The sequence below is a fragment of the Sorex fumeus genome, unplaced genomic scaffold (genome assembly GCF_029834395.1).
Source record: "Sorex fumeus unplaced genomic scaffold, SorFum_2.1 ptg000013l, whole genome shotgun sequence".
NCBI classification, from domain to species: Eukaryota; Metazoa; Chordata; class Mammalia; order Eulipotyphla; family Soricidae; genus Sorex; species Sorex fumeus.
In genome coordinates, this window is record NW_026606070.1 from 4,836,185 (window position 1) to 4,849,182 (window position 12,998).

Here is a 12,998-nt window from a genome sequence, read left to right on the forward strand (position 1 = left end):
CATATCCTGACTGACCATTAGTGAATTAGTGAAAGGGTACTACAGATACAGGCATTCTGACATTAAGATAGGCAATCTATTATCTTCCATATTCTTCTTCACGCCCCGCCCCCCACCCCAGTGAGAGCTGTCTACTGGCTGGTGACGGGCAGTTTTCCTCTCAGTCAACTTTCGTTCTCAGCCCCATCTCATCTTCTCTCTCACCTATGATCCCTTGTCTCTCTAGAGTGAAGGCAACCAGGCTGAATAAAAGCAACAGGGTGATTGTGTGATGGGACCAGTGGTTCCCAGACACTGGGTTCAGAGGCCACCAAATTGATTTCGCTTGAGAGCAAATTCAGATCTGAACTCAGTTTTTCAGAGGTGAAAGAGATCTATTGATTTTCGTCACAGTCAGTTTAAAACTGAAGTGATCGCCATTTTAACAGTGGCGGCCTTAACAGATCTATTGGAAATGAGCATCGTTGCCACTGGAAGCTGTTTTTCTTTTGACTGAATTCTATATTGTACATCTTAGATGGAAAATAAAATAATAAGACAGTGAAAAGCAGCTGGGAAATTCTATGGTGGCTGTTATTACCTCTGCAGGTAAATGCAGCAGGCCAGGGGTGGGGGAGGAGGGGACCCCTGATACCAGTTCAATATCAGAGTCCTCCCTGCACAGAACCAAGTCATCCAAAACAAATCACCAAACCACTAGCACACCAGTCTATCAGACTGAAATAGGCTCCCCCCACCCACCCCACACACACCTCAACTGCTGCAGTTATGGAGTAGTTGTGAAAAGTGGGGGTTCTTCTGGAGTGTGTGCAAAGATGTCTCTAAGAACTAGAGACTTGAAGAAGCAATTTTTGTTTTTTGCCTTTTTGAAAAATTTGCCTTGGAATCTAAAATTGAACTTGAAACAACCACGCCAAGTGAATTTACATATACATCAGCCCATTTCTGGAAAGTGTGTATCATGTTATGATGATTTTGAATGAACCTAGATTGATTTCAGCTACAGAAATTACATTTTAAAGCTTGTTCTTCCTCAAGGAAATGCCAGGGTGAAACAGATGGATTGCTCTTCAGTTGGTGGTATTCAGAACCGGGCACTCATAGCCTCTCTGCTTGAGACATTTTTTTAGATTTAAATTTTTATGAAATCAGTTTTTAATCTATGGAAAATGATTACCTTCTTTGTTTGTGAAAGTGAACACATAGAAGGAATGATTTTTTCCCTTAGAATCCTGAGTCCTATTTCCTATAGAATTCTGGAAGTCAATCTGATCAATTTTTAGCACATGTCCTATCAATTGATGAAGCGTTCTGTCAATTACAAATAGGTGATTTGGGGTTTCGCTTTCTTTTTCTGTTTATCAAGGTCATCATTCCTTTGTCACCTTTGAGGATCCCCAATTGGATCCTCAAATGGGAAGTCCATTTGAGTCCCTGGTTTACAGAAGGTATTTGTATATTTGTGTGTGCACACCCTGTGGTACGTCAAACTATATATAAAATATCATCTTCACTCTAGAAGAGGTGGTGGCAGTGGTATTGGGCAGAGAGGAAGGAAATAACATCTATCACATTTGTTTCCTCCATTCTGTTAGGTGATTTATTTAGTAATCACAACAAATATAGGAGGTATGTTGGAGTCTATTTTCGTTTTGCCAGTGAAGAAGTATAGGTGGAAAAAGGCCAATTAACATGTTTGAGCTCTTATCACTACGAAGTGGGTTGCGAGCCCCTGCCTTTTGGAATAGTAAACTTCTCTTCTCAAAACTGTGGTGTTCTGAGTCAGCATTGCTTCCCCAGATAGTGGCCCATCACAACAGCATGTGTATCATTAGGTCATGGTTGAGTGTCTATCTCTTAGGGAGAATATTTGCACTAGGATCTTTTTTTCAACCAAAAGTTATAGTTTGAGTTATTTGGTAAGCAGATATGTTTCTGAAAATATATAAATTAAGACAGAGCTTAACAGCTAAATTTATCCAGAACTCGCAAAAGCATTCCAAAGAGTAAATTAACAGGCATTAAAAACGTCAACGGACACCTAAAGTTCTTTATCAATGACTTAAAAGGCATGCCCTGATCATTTAAATGCTGCAGTATATCTTTTATCCATATGTGCTACTTTCCCTTGACAGCTAGATTTTTGTTACTCTGAGTAAGCAAGGAATCTTTTCAAGTAGTTTTTCTAAAAACGGAATAGATCATAAAAATCAGATTTTAAATCCAGGACAGGGATTTAAAGTCCGATAATAATTGAGATACCATGGTGTGGGGGAAATGTTCTGGGAAGTCCATCTGATTCTTCCACAGATAAAGGTCAAAATTTAATCTGTGGGGAACTGAGAGAAAGTACAGAGGTTAAGGATATTACCTTGCATGTGTCTGAATCCTGATTAAATCTGGCCATGGCATATAGCCCCCCAGGACCATAAGGAATCATTCTGAGCACAGAGCCAGGAAAGAACCCTAAGCACTGCTGGACGTGACCCTCAAATTATTCTCCCAAATTCAATCTCCAAGGTCCTGAATTTCAAAGTCAAGTAAATAAAAATTCTATCAGTCTATTGACACCAACCTATTATCTTACAGGCTTTGAAATATATAGCACGTATGGAATCTTGAACATTTCCTGAGTCTTACTGAAGCTCTACAATTTGAGGTTTTAGAATATGCATTAAAAGCCTCCTCAAGAAAATTAATTAGACTGGAGAGTACAGTGAGTAGGGCATTTGCCTTGCATGCAGCCAACCTGGGTTTAATCTCTGATACCAATCAGAGATTATAATCTATGTATCCCCCAAGCCCTGAAGGAAATGATCCCTGAGTACTGCTGGGTATGGCCAAAAAAAAAAAAAAACAAAGAAGAATGAAAATTAGGGAGAACAAGAGATCACGGTCACAGTCCTCTCGTTGTTCATCAATTTGCTCCAGTGGGCCCAGTAACGTCTCCTTCGTGAGACTTGTTGTTACTGTGTTTGGCATATCGAATACATCACGGGTAGCTTGCCAGGCTCTGCCGTGCGGGCGAGATACTCTTGGTAGCTTGCCGGGCTTTCCGAGAGGGGTGGAGGAATCGAACTTGGTTGGCCATGTTGGCTGTGTGCAAGGCAAACGCCCTACTGCTGTGCTATTGCTCCAGCCCAGAGAAAAGGAGAGAAGAAAGAAAAAAATAAGGAAGAGAAGGAATAGTAGTAGTAGTAGTAGAATGACATCTACTTATAAAGAGGGTAAAATGTTAGGAGATTTACCTAACATTTAAAATTTTGATTTAAAATATAAAAAATTTTAAATTTAACTAAAAGTTTTAATTTAGAGTTCAATTTTAATTTTAGATTAACTTAAGATCTCTACTTTAACATTGACCTACCAGGATGATTTGGTTTTCAACTATGCATGTCCCCAACCCCATGCCAGATGACTACTCTTTAGTAAACTGAAATTGATCAAGGTGGGAATATTTATATAATATAATTTGGAAAATTTTGTATATCAAGCCTCCTTTTTCTTTTCAAAACTCACTAAGAAGAACACTGTAAAAGCTATATCATCTTAGGGGCCAGAGAGATAGTACAGTGGTTAGGGCACTTACTTGTAAGAAGCTGATCTGAATTGGATCCCCAGAACCCCACATGGTCTCCCAATCCCAGCCATGAGTGGTCCCTGAGTGCAGGGTCAGGTAAAATCTGAGTACTGCTGGGTATGGCCACCTCAAAACAAAAAATATATATAATCTCTGAAAAAGGGTGGAATCAAAGACCTTAAACACTCTTCTAATGATGCTGCCTATGTCATGTTATGCTCCCTTCCGGGAGAGAAGGACATGGCATCTGATTGGTGGCCGATGATGAGATTATCTGATGCCAGTCAGGGGTGACTTATGGGCATGAGTGATGAGTTTCTGGAGACAGGGGGATATGGGCAGGAGATCTTCGTTCCTGAGCCTGTTGAACCCAGAGTTCTCAGTCACAAAGTTCCGCATATCCCACGGCTGCTCTCCACACACGCTGAGCCTCAACCACAAATGAGCCTTGTGCTGGACTGAGCTACACTTCATAGGACACACCCTACTCAGACTCCAAGAATATTGTGCCACATTTGATCGGATTCAATGTAGGAGGTAACCAACCTTAGAGGGAAATATTACATTATTTTGGTTCTGCTTTGGGGCAGGGATTGGGGGTTGGGATAGAAACACCTGCAATATGGTGGTGGTTCCGAAGGTGTAATGGTGGTCGGATTAGTGTTTGAATATTAAATGTAATCAAATATCGTGAACTATTTTATAAAATAAAAAATTAAAAAAAAATAATGATGCTGCCTAGCATCCCTATCACGATCACGATCACGACCACCCTGTTGTTCGTCGATTGCCTCGAGCAGGTGCCAGTAACGTCTTCTTCGTCCTAGCCCTGAGATTTTTTTTTTTTAAGTGCCATATTCAAGGCTTTTTCAGGGTTAGGAGAATGAGACTAATCATTGTTACTGGTATTTGGCATATTGGGTATACCACGGGGAGTTTGCCAGACTCTGCCGTGTGGGCATGTTACATTTGGTAGCCTGCCAGTTTGACCAAATTAGGAATGAGATGATAAGATGTCGCGCGACCGCGAATGCGGGAGCTGAGTGTGATGATCTCTGGATCCTGGCCGTTGTTGGAGTTACACGGCAGTTGGTGGGTGTAACTGTCTAGTTACTGGCAGGTCCAGTCCCAAACTGTGCAGGCTTGGAGATCTCAGCCCCGGGTCCCACACACCTGGGTTCCTCTGTCAGTTCTTTTATGCGTGAGGCTCATCCAAGTGTGTGGAGAGTGGTCCCAGCATGGCCTTGGCTGGGCCTCGGTGGTCTTCAGCTGTTGGGCCCTGGTGGAGACAGTCAGGCATAGGGTAGGAGACTCTGTCTTGTTCTCTCCCAGGAGCTGAGTGTGATGATCTCTGGATCCTGGCCGTTGTTGGAGTTACACGGCAGTTGGTGGGTGTAACTGTCTAGTTACTGGCAGGTCCAGTCCCAAACTGTGCAGGCTTGGAGATCTCAGCCCCGGGTCCCACACACCTGGGTTCCTCTGTCAGTTCTTTTATGCGTGAGGCTCATCCTCAGCATCCCTATAAAAGCTGAATTTTGTGATGCTGGGGCAGTGGTATAGTGGATGTGACTGACCTGGGTTTAATTTCTGGCATCCTTATGGTCTCTCAAGTGCCACCAGGAGTGATCCTGAGCACGAAGTCAAGACTAAGCCCTGATCATTACAGGATGTGTCCCCCAAAGCAATAGCAAAACAAACAAAAAAGCTCCTGGGCTTTGGAAAGTTTCACCCTTGAAACTCTGCTCCCTGAAGGCAGGGACCATGTCTACTGTTACCTGGATTATGTACTGAGCCCATAGCTTCATATCTGGTATGGATCAGATGATAAAAATTTGTTGGATAAGTGAATGAACTGCTCATATTAAAATAGTTAATGCTATTCATGTGCATTCCTTAATTTGGGATGGATGACAGAGACCAAGCAATGGAAGAAGATGAAAATACGTAGTTAATATTCTACACAAAACTTCCATGGTCCTGGGGGGAGAAGGTATTTAGCAAATGGAAAGCATAAGGTCCAAAATTAATCTGATCTCAACCTCAAGAAATGCATAAGGGAAGAAAATTCACATTACTGATTACACACTGGTACCTGACAGATAGAAATGAGATAATAAGTAGATATTGACTTCTGTTGAGGTGAACATCAAGATCTATTGACCTGAGAGGTAAATATTGACCGAGGTGAAGTCAAGGTCAATATTTGCCTCAAAGAACAGGAAATCTTAATGCTCACCAATATATAAAGGTTATATGTGAATTTTTACATACATTTTCCAGACATAACATCATGAAAGCTCTATATTTTCTCAAGCAATTCACAAACATCTGTTTTAATAGTTTAAGTTCTATCAAACACTAACTTTAAGGAATAAGGACTATCTTTTTCTCTACTCTTGACTTTTACTGAGCCATTCTTTAAGAGTAGATTAAGTATGTATGGCCTCATTCTGGTTTGGTGTTTAATAGAACTCAGATCATTCCTTAGGAGGGTACAAAGAACATGGTCCTAAATCATCATGGATGCATGGATACCAGTGATCTTTTCTCACAACTATCTTTGTCAATGAGGAGTCAAAATATTTCTTTCTGTCACAATATATCTTCATTCTGGAGTTGTGATGTTTCAGATCTGTAGAAGTACTCAAAATAATCATTTGCTTCTAACTTATTTACTAGCCTCAAAGACCCTGGACTGGTAAACCTGGTGGTCATGAATCTCTAGTTTATTCCACAGGCTCCACCAGTGAGGACAAAGGAATTATATTTTTTGTTATTAAGCATTGTGGGGACTATTTTGGGCCAGGGACACTACTCGATGTGGAGAGTCACTAGAATGGTTCCTGCAGGTGATGTCTGGGTCACAGAGGTGGTGCTTGGGGACCACCAGGGTACCCCCAGAGGCAGTGCTAGGTGGGAGGCAAGTGGAACTGGGGATCAAACACAGGGCCTCACACGGCAAGCCATGTGCTCTACCATCTTCAGCCTCATCCCCAGCCTCAGGACTGGCTACCTAAGGAATGGAGCCTTGTAACTGTTTTCCTTGGAGAAGCTCCCACCACTGCTTTCGCAGCAAGGTGAGACTATCTGAAACCTATTTTCCAGCCATTCCCAGTTCTCATAAGAGGGTCTCCAGGCCTAGTTAACTAAGACAGAGTTCCTTCTGTGCAAATTCAGCAACTTCGCTCACGTCCCCAGCCTCCATCCCCCAGAGCTGCGTGCAGCGGCATCTAAGACTTGTTTGATAATTTGTTTGGATGAAGCGTCCATCCTCAGCTTTCATTGTTACCTTTCAGCCTAAGAAACAAGACTAGAGATTCCTCAAAGTCAAGGTCATGTCAGTGTATCTGCACAACACGAACCTGCTGTCCTGGCTCCCTTTCAGTTCTGTTGAGATCCTTGAGGGTTGGGACACTGCTCAGACCCCTTCATTCTTCTTACAGCACCTAAGGCGGCTCCAGAGGGTGGAATAGACCTTCCCCACAGAAGTGAATGATCAAGAGAGCAAGGGAGTAAGTGCAAAAAGCCCTCCTTATGGTCTTACTTATTCAATCTTGTTAACCATAAAGCATTTGAAAAATTACCAGGAGGATGGGACGAACAGCCTTATGTAGCCAATGCAGGGATTAAACACACAGACACACACACACACACACACACACACACACACACACACACACACGCACACCCGCACCCAGACCCAGACCCCCTCCCTCCCGGGCCAGGCTCTTAATATATGCATCGCCTGATTTTCATACATGCTGATTACATAGCGATTTATTCTACAAGTGCCAAGGAGAAGAGTCACCCCCAGACTAAATGTAAAATCTTTATTCTCACCAATGTCTAAATCATTGTTTTCTCGTGGCCGAGATCATGTGGCACACATTATTAATAGCTCTGGTCTCTCCACCACTTGACACAGCGCTCCAGCTGTCATTCTGTTCCCTGGCTCGTATGATTCTTGCGCTGGTGAAGTGCCAGGCCTGGGCCGAGCCCATCAGTCACTGTCACCCACCACCCAGTGATGAATAGCTCGGCCGTCGCAGTGGCGAGGCCCGGGCTCTGATTCACACACGCCTGACTTTTACCAACTTCAGCACGCCAGCTGAGGCCTATCCCAGCTGAGGAAGGCCGCAGTGACCTGGAAATGGCACCACCTCAGCTCCCCGGCGCTCCCTTGTCCCTCCCCCCTCAGATTAGTTAAAAATGAAACAAATCCTAATGTGATCATGTCACTAATTATGCATTTAATTCAGTTATAAGGAGCTAATGGCTCCCTCAGTGACAGCTTTTACTGCTAAAAGGCAATTCATTCCTGAAACGGAGAAATCTAATTACACAAAATGCTTCATCCTAATCCTTTCAAAGAATAATCTTATTTGTAGACATTAACATCCCAGATGCTGCTGCTGTTTGTCCATTATGACAGTGTTTGTCCTGAATAATGTATAAATAGCTCTTTCTGGACAGTTGCATGTCACTAAATCAATACAATTTGCTGCCTTCTGTTACATTAAGTCAGCCTGGGCAGGCTGGAGAAAATTAACCTTTTGTTTTCCTCCCCTCCCCCTTTCTCTACGGGGCTTCAGAATTAGAAATGAGAACAGGATCAAAGGGGACTGGGGTGGAATTAAAAGGGGACAGTGGAGACAGAGGGAAGCAAGGCAGGGGACAGGTACGAAAGGAAGCCCCACACAGCTAAGGGAGGAAATGTCACAGGCAGAAATGTCGTGAGATGCACCACGAATGACAGGGGGGGTGAATCTGAGGAAGTTTCATGAAGATGTTTTAGAAACTCCTCCAGATGTGGACCCAGGGCCAGCATCCCGTGCGTTGATTCTGGGTCGCTGACTTCTTGACACTAAAGAATGCTCTTTGCATGGAGCTTTGATGCATTATGGTTGGAGATTGGGGGTAAGTTGGGAGGGATTTGGAGGTGAAAGGGAGTAATATTGAGAAAAAAATGTAATAACGTGATCAGTGAACTGTGATATTAAGATGTCATTTGTGTGTTGCATAACAACTTCTATTTGTGTAGTTTAGGTTCAATAAAGTATCTACACACATGGCAGTTCCATTTGATGCCCATAACCTTGAGAGCTGGGCATTAGAGTGTCTACCCTAAAGGAGAGAAAATGAGACTACATGACCTGTCCAAGGTGATAGAGCTAGGACTCTTCGATATGCCAAAAACAGTAACAAGTCTTACAATTTGTTGTGAGACGTTACTGGTGCCCACTTGAGCAAATCAATGAACAACGGGAGGACAGTGACAGTAAAAACTCATTATCCCTCCTCCCAGGATGGGAGAAGCATGCTGAAAGTAGACTGTAGACCAAACATGATTGCCACTCAATGTTTCTTTTGCAAACCACAACACCCAAAAGGAGAGAGAGAACAGAGGGGAATGCCCTGCCACAGAGGCAGGGTGGGATGGGGGGGATGGGGGGTGGGAGGGATACTGGGATCCGTGGTGGCGGGAAGTGGGCACTGGTGGAGGGATGGTATTTGGTCATTGTATAATTGAAACCCAAGCACAAAAATGTGTAAGTCTGCAACTGTGCCTCAGGATGTCTCACTATTAAAAACTTTTTTAGTAAAAAAAAAATTAAAAAACAAAAACAAACAAACAAAAAAACCTTATTATCCCTATACTATTGACTCTGCTCACGCAGAACTTCCAAGTGTTTAGGAAGTTCTCCTAGCAAGTGTGTTTTGTGTTTCATTTTCGAGTACCCCAAAATGAACGAGTAAGTACCTGCACACTCCATTCTGTGTAAAACGTAGGTGTGTTTTAATATATAATGAACTATAACGCCTATACAAATATTGGATATGCTAAAATATAATTTAATATCTAAATACCATGAGGTCTTTTCTGAAGATGAGATATGGTAAAATTACATCAAAGCTAATTTTCTATAACATACTCTAACATACTCTGGGCAGATATTTCAGTCTTTGTGTGATATACAGTCTCTGTCACAACTCAATTCTACCAAGTAGGTTAAAAACAGCTATAAGATAGTAAGTAGGCTGGCGAGCATGAAAGAGAGGCAGCTGGATTTGGCTTTTGTACTACAGTTTGCAGACCTCTGAATTAGATAACTATTTAAAAAGAATTTAATGGAAAACAGTTCTACTCGGATTGCAAATTTTACCTTTGTTCTCTTCACATTATGGCCCCTGCTCCCAGTCATGGCTTTCTTCTTAATATTGTCTCAGGAGAATACAGACATCTGCTTTCATATAAACTCTGAGAAGTACATAAAGAGAAGGTCTTGCAAATAGAAGCAAAATTGACAAAGTGGATGAGAATGCTTTATTTTCTCTTTACCCTGGCCTGATTTCTATTTAGCTCACTGATTGCTTTTGGGTGTGTGGGGTGACATTCAGTTTTAGCTACTTTGATTGGCTGGTTTTTGTTTTTTTAAAGCCAGGACTGGGGGAAGATGGACACAGTGCTGCTATTGAGTTAGTTCCACTGTTTCAAACATCTTGCGGAAAGTTTGCCTTAAGACAACTCTGCAAAGCAAATAAGTTTCTCTAAAGCAGGTATATTTTAGAAGAGGATTTAGACTGGTGGAACACGAGTACTATGCAGGAGTAGAGTGTCCTCTTGGTCCAAAGAGCAACAGCGTAGGGAGATTTTAAAGTAGACAAGATACTCAAATAAGGAAATAAAGGAGAACAAGGTAAACTCAAAGATAAAGACTTATCCATTGCTTGTTTATATCTCAAGCTCACTATATACAATGAATGACGTCATCTTCCTTACACAAGTCACTGCATGATTATCCCATGCTGGAGTGTGGTCTTGTTACACACTGGTCTAGCTAGGCAGTTCTTTTGGGCAATGCTTCAATCATCAATGGATAAAAATTGTTCGAAGTTGATCTTGAGAGCAAAAGTCAAATGAGAGGTCCAAAGAAATGACAGATTAAGAGCTCTCAAGCCTTGCTTTATGAAATTAAATGGGAACATTGTCAGAGAGATTCTTGTGGAGGAGTCCAGAATATGTCTTGCTCTTTAGTCAAGCTCCGTCTTGTGTACTACCATGCTATAGTATCATACTCTATTTAAATTTTTTTTAAGTTTTCATAAAAATACACATGAAGGTAAGCCTGTGCATGTCATCATAAGATGTATGCTTGGGAAAGGCTTTAGAGTCAAGTTCTTCTATAAAATTAATCCTCGGGGAACCTTTGATTTTTTGTCTCTTTTGAATGGAAGCTTCTGAGTTTCTTTTGAATGAACTGTTTACCTTCTGAGAAGTAATTTCCAAGTCCTTGGTTTTATATCTTCTGAATTCATGGAATGTGAGACTTTTAAAAATAAATTTAAGCTCTTAATAAAGACAGGTATTAATACATAGTAACGTATTCTTTAATTACCGGCAGTATTTCTGTCTTCTCCACTGGTACTAGTGTACCCCAGGGAAAAGAAATTATGATAGGATGAGATGAAAAGCAGAACACATTATTTTTCAAAAGCAATTTATTAGAGACACCCCTTTAAAACACCAGGTCCAAAGTCAACACAGAGGGCTCAGGTTAGATCAACTGGTTGATTGAACCTTGTTAATACCATTGCTTGTGCCCCCTCAAAAATCTTATTGCTCAGGACTTGTCTGGCTGCATAAGATTTCACACATCCACCATCTAAACAACAGATCTACATTCAAAACCCAGCACTAGGAAGTGGTATGAGCATTTTTGAAAGTTCTTGAAAGAATTTAGAATTACAAATCAGTGGATGGATGACAATTCAATAGCATGACCACATTTATGATGAAAAGTTGCCCACAGGATTGCATTGACATTACATTTGACGAAGTTTTAAAGACATGTTTGAGGGGAGATGTATGTGGCTCTTCCTTAGACAAGACGTCGTAATTTTCAAGACAAGAAACTTTTCCCCCTCCCTTTTCCCTTTTGACTGTGATTAAAAAAGTTATTGAGGGGCTGGAGCGATAGCACAGCGGGTAGGGCATTTGCCTTGCATGCAGCCAACCTAGGTTTGATTTCCACCATCCCATATGGTCCCCTGAGCATCGACAGGAGTAATACCTGAGTGCATGAGCCAGGAGTAACCCCTGTGCATTACCGGGTGTGACCCACAAAGCAAAAAAAAACAGTTATTAATAGTTGAGATTTAAGCGTATAATATTTTGACACCAATCCCACCATCAGCGTCAAATTTCCTACACCAGTGTTCCCGTGTTCCTTCCCCACTGCCCATCCCCACCCCATGACCGCCTGTCAGTTTGACAGGCACAATCTGATAGTTTCAGCTTGGCCTTATTATTTTCAGTGTTGTTGGGTCTGTACTTTGAATATATGACTATACCACTCTCCTATACCACCAGGATAACTGGAGCCTTGATGCCTGTTCACCCATTCCTTCCCATTCACTTCTTTGATTTCTTCCCTTTCCTGTCCTTCTTCTCTTTAAACACTGGGAGCAAGGGGGATCTAGGCTTCCCACCGCCTATTATACTGTACATTTACTCATCCATTATTCTATATATCACATGTAAGTGATATCACCCTGAGTAAGACAAGAAACTACTTGTGACCAATCTGAAGAAAACAGAGACAGGAAGGGTTTCTTAGCACTTTATGAATGGGTCAGACAAAAAAAAATTAAAGATAGAATTGTAGTAGTAGTAATAGCAGTAGAAACAAATATTTCTTTCGTGTTTGCTGCAACTATGCTTATCTAACCAATAACTTTACACGTAGTATCTCAGGAAACGTGCCAGAGAGATAAATGAGATATTTTGTATGTTCTATGCCAACAGTGGGTATTGGAATCTAGCTGCTCTTGATTCCAACCAAAGCTCAGCCTGTAATCAGACTGCTTAGTTTCAGAAACAGAAGTGAAAGGGCTGGAATTTTTCAAGTATGTCCTATAAAAAGAGAAGTTTGTCACATGAAAGTTTCTGTTTGTTGTTTGTAAGCCATGCAGGAAGAGAGTCACTGAGTCCCATTTAGACCTTGGCTCAGGTTTCTATATGCCCACTGAGCACATCTAGGGCACCCACTTGCCTTGACTATTGACATAAGAGGTATAAAGTCAGGCAGTCTAGAACCAACCAAACTAACCTTATTATCATATGGAAAGTAATGCCTAAAAAAAAAACAATTTGAGGGCTGGAATAATAGCACAGTGGGTAGGGCATTTGCCTTGCACGTAACCGACCCGGGTTTGATTCCCAGCATCCCATATGGCCCCCAAGCACCGCCAGGAGTAATTCCTGAGTGCAGAGCCAGGAGTAAGCCCTGAGCATCTCTGGTTGTGACCCAAAAAGAAAAAAAAAACCAATTTAACAATTAAAAAAATTCTTAGCACACACACAGGAAGGCAAAACAAAAGAAAACAAGAACTTTGGGAGCTAAGTGTTGGTATTGTA